Raw genomic sequence first — 4,734 nt, 5'->3', positions numbered from 1 at the left:
CGGGTCACAAGGCCGCGGCGACCGTTTCAAAAAGAGGGGAGACAAAGGCGACAGTTCTCGTGGGAGGGGCCGCCCCCCACACCTTCCAGGTGGCCACCTCCCAGGTGGCCGCTCACCTGTCCCGGAGGACCCAAGGGGGAAAAGGAAACCTTTTGCGGAGGGGAGTTGCTTTGTTTTTTCTCCGGCCCGTTTGCTTTGGGAACCCCCTTCTTTTTTATTCACCCGTCGCCGTTTTGCTGCCCCGTGACCGATGCCCCCTGCAGGTCCCCCAAAACCCCGGGGCCCCTCAGGTAGGTGCTTTGTGCTCGTCCCACAAAACTAAAATTGGGAACGATACAGAGAAGTTTAGCAGGGCCCCCTGGAAGGATGACACGCAAATTGTGGTTCCCTTTTTTTCCTCCCCGCGGGCCCCAAAGTGATTTTCCCCCATGGGTCGACCCCTATGTCCTCGCCAGACTCGCAAACCCCCAACCCCTAAATCCAGGAGGGAGTCAGCCGGGACCCCCCCCTAAAAGCCGGGTTTTCCCTGTTTGACAAAAAGGGTTTAAAAATTAAGACAAGCATTTGTAATTTTTTTGGCTTTAAATGCATGTGATGCTTTTTATGTTGTAATTTGATAGTGTTTTATTTTGCCCACGAGATGGCGCCGTGGTTCAGGGTTTACCGGCATGTTTGGGAAAAAACCGTGAGATATTGACCCGAGAGGATGGCTGCGGACCCAGGGCTGAACGGGGAAGTCAACAAGCTCGCAAAAGAATTCAAAACTATTTTGTGGGTTGGTTTGATTTCAAAACGTACAGCACTCACAGGGCGAAATTTTTCTGAAACAATCAGTCAGTCAATCGCATACGCCGACAGACCCCTTTCACTGTGCCTTCCCGGTTAGTTTGTTTCGCATAGTGCTGTGACACGGGGAAAACATACCCTTATCATTTTCTTGCACAGGGGAAGTTAAAGAGAATTTTCATTCATTTGTTGTATTTACTTTATTTTAAATGTCGTTTAAAAGAGCTACCGAGGTCCCCTTTAGTCGTGACAAGCCTTTGAAAACCGCGCTAGCGACACTGTTGAAATTTCTGGACCCGTTTGCCTGCTGCACTGAAATGTAGCAATTACATCTTTTATTAACTGGCAAAAAACCGTTTCAAATGGCTAAGGGACAGCTGATTGGGCAAGAAAACGTTTTGGAAAAAAAAAAATCAGCCAGCTTTGTTACAAATATTGAAATATTTATGACGGGTTTAAAAAAAACCAATTATATATAAAAGACATGCACAAGGGCTGGTGCTGTAATTCATAAATTTTTGTTTCTTATTTGTTCACTTTTAACTAGTTGATGAAACCCATGTTGATTTAAAAGAGAAAAAACAGCATAAAACCAGCTGTGAACGATTCTGTATTTTTAATGTAAAGTTCATTCAAAAACTTACTGAAACAGGCGATAGCTAATATAGCTAGCTGCCGTTTTTGACGATATAAACGCTTACGCTGCTTTTAAAAGAGAGAAAAACGGCGTGACAGCCGACTGGCTAGCCAGTTCTAAACACCGCGAACGCGTAAATATGAACGTTTCAATATTTTTAATGTAAAATTAATTCAAACACTTAGTAAAAACGCGCTCCTGTCGCATAACTCCGGTGATCTACGGCACTTCCTGAAGTGCCATTTGAAACGGCGGAAGAGCGAGCCGATACCACGTGACGAAATTGAAACAAGCGAGCCTCCCGATTGGGCGCAAAAAGCATGTAAACTGGAGAAATTGAAACAAGGGCGGCCTCCGATTGGCCGCCAAGTTGGTACAAATGGAACACGGAACAGAGACTTTTGCCTGCGCTCTATCTATGGGGCCACCGCACGTTCTTCTCTGTTTCGTCCAGGCATAAGACAGTACATCCTAATAGGCAATCCTGCCGTGGAGAAAAAATACATTTGTTCACAGAGAATGCAAACTGTTCATGGAAAATTACCGTGGGCCTTTTGTGAAATACAACATACGATACAATACAATACAATATACTTTAAATAAAAGGTGGAAATTCCTGTTATTGTGAAAATGTATGAAAAATATATATATACACACATACACATATATATACACATATATGTACATACATACATACATACGCACACACACACACACACACACACACACACATATACATACACACACATATACATGTATCCTTGTTGCCCGTTTTCTAAACGGAGAACCTTGGGCGCAGTGAAAAGAAAGAGACGCCTGACCTCATGCGGCAATTACAGGTATTGCAGGAAAGTACTGGCATTTAAAAACGGTGGCTTCCTGTGTTTGCTTTCCCTCCCTTTTTCAAATCTTACCTCCTTCTGTCAGGTTTCTCAACCCTAGCCGTTTCATCCTCATACTTTTTAATCGTTGTTATTTTTTAATCATTCGGTTTGTGAGGATTCTATCCAGCGATCCCGGTCACATAGGCCGACGGCGACCGCTTCGGAAAAGAGGCGGAGACAAAGAGGCCGCACAGTTCTCTGTGCGGGACGGGGGCCGTCCCCCGCACACCTTCCAGGTAGCCGCTCACCTCCCAGGTGGCCGCTCACCTGTCCCGGAGGAGCACGGACGCGAGCGGGAACGTGAAAGGTTGCCTTTGATCGGTCCGAGGGCGCACGTTTGCTTTGTTTTATTCTCCGCCGCCCGTTTAAGAAGTTTCACTGCGCACGTACGGCCCGCTTAAGCGGTTTTATTCATCCGTGCGCTCGCTTTGACTGCCCCCGTGACCGATGACCCCCTGCAGGTCGCGCCCCAATAAATGGCGGGCCCTCAGGTAGGTGCTTTGTGCTCGCTTCGGCAGCACATATACTAAAATTGGAACGATACAGAGAAGATTAGCATGGCCCCTGCGCAAGGATGACACGCAAATTCGTGAAGCGTTCCATATTTTCCCTCCCCGCGTCAGGCCCGAGCGACCTTTCCCCATGGGTCGACCCCCTACGCTGTCCTCGTCCAGACTCACCGAACCCTAACCCTAAATCCAGGACGCGAGTCAGCCAGGACCCCGAGTCTCTAGAAGACTGGGTCTTCCCTGTTTGACAGAAAGGGTATTAATAATTAAGACAAGCACTTGTAATGTTTATGGCTTATAAATGCATGTGATGCTTCTTATGTTGTAATTTGATAGTGCTTTATTCTGTCCACGAGATGGCGCTCGTGGTTCACGGTGGTAGCCGGCTATGCTTGGAAAAACCGTGAGACCATTAGAGCCCGAGAGGATGGCTGCGGCAGCCGAGGGAGAAACATGCACAACTGAAGTCTAACAAGCTCGCTAAAGAATTCATATACTACTTTGCTGGGTTGGAGTTTGATTTCAGAACAGTACAGCACTCACAGGCGAGAACTTGTCTGAAACAATCAGTCAGTCAATCGCATACGCCGACAGACGCGCTTCACTGTAGCGCTTACACGGTTAGTTTGTTTCGCATAGTGCTGTGTACACAGGAAAACATACGCTTATCATAAGCTTCTTGCACATGGGAAGTTACGCAGAGAATTTTCATTCATTTGTTGTATTTACTTTATTTTAAATGTCGTTTTAAAAGAGCTACCGAGGTGCCCTTAGTCGTTGACAAGCCTTTGAAAAACCGCAGCTAGCGACACTGTTGTAATTCATGGACCACGTTTGCCTGCTGCACTGAAATGAAATAGCAATTACATCATTCGTATTAACTGGCAAAGAAAACCGCTTCAAATGGCTAATGTGACACGCTGATTCAGGCAAGAGAACGTTTTGCCGTAAAAACGAAAAAGGGTACACGCCAGCTTTGTCATACGAAATATTGAAATATTTATGACTGGTTAAAAAAAACCAATTATATATATATAGACATGCACAATGTGCTGGTGCTGTAATTCTATGAATTTATGCTTTCTTATTATGTTCACTTTTATTACTAGTTGATGTAAACGCTTATGTTGCATTTAAAAGAGAGAGAAAAACAGCATAACAACCAGCTGTGAACGATTCTGTATTTTTAATGTAAAGTTCATTCAAAAACTTACTGAAACAGGCGATAGCTAATATAGCTAGCTGCCGTTTTTGACGATATAAACGCTTACGCTGCTTTTAAAAGAGAGAAAAACGGCGTGACAGCCGACTGGCTAGCCAGTTCTAAACACCGCGAACGCGTAAATATGAACGTTTCAATATTTTTAATGTAAAATTAATTCAAACACTTAGTAAAAACGCGCTCCTGTCGCATAACTCCGGTGATCTACGGCACTTCCTGAAGTGCCATTTGAAACGGCGGAAGAGCGAGCCGATACCACGTGACGAAATTGAAACAAGCGAGCCTCCCGATTGGGCGCAAAAAGCATGTAAACTGGAGAAATTGAAACAAGGGCGGCCTCCGATTGGCCGCCAAGTTGGTACAAATGGAACACGGAACAGAGACTTTTGCCTGCGCTCTATCTATGGGGCCACCGCACGTTCTTCTCTGTTTCGTCCAGGCATAAGACAGTACATCCTAATAGGCAATCCTGCCGTGGAGAAAAAATACATTTGTTCACAGAGAATGCAAACTGTTCATGGAAAATTACCGTGGGCCTTTTGTGAAATACAACATACGATACAATACAATACAATATACTTTAAATAAAAGGTGGAAATTCCTGTTATTGTGAAAATGTTCTTGGAGTACTAACAAATGTAAGTGAATTTTCTGAAACAACTGTTCTCAGCAGCTACGTCCTGGCCACGCTACTTT

At 45.0% G+C, this 4,734-nt stretch overlaps 1 non-coding gene and 1 pseudogene across 1 annotated transcript; both read left to right on the top strand.

Moving 5' to 3' along the window:
• Window positions 1–299: 299 nt before the first annotated feature.
• LOC135246540 (U6 spliceosomal RNA) lies at window positions 300–396 on the top strand (annotated as a pseudogene).
• Window positions 397–2,809: 2,413 nt separating this feature from the next.
• LOC135246539 (U6 spliceosomal RNA) lies at window positions 2,810–2,916 on the top strand. The gene has a single exon (XR_010327749.1). It is a non-coding gene; the product is annotated as a U6 spliceosomal RNA (small nuclear RNA).
• Window positions 2,917–4,734: the final 1,818 nt, after the last annotated feature.

The sequence above is a fragment of the Anguilla rostrata genome, unplaced genomic scaffold (assembly GCF_018555375.3).
Source record: "Anguilla rostrata isolate EN2019 unplaced genomic scaffold, ASM1855537v3 scaf0481, whole genome shotgun sequence".
In the NCBI taxonomy this organism is placed as follows: domain Eukaryota; kingdom Metazoa; phylum Chordata; class Actinopteri; order Anguilliformes; family Anguillidae; genus Anguilla; species Anguilla rostrata.
This window is presented reverse-complemented; position numbering and strand designations above follow the sequence as displayed.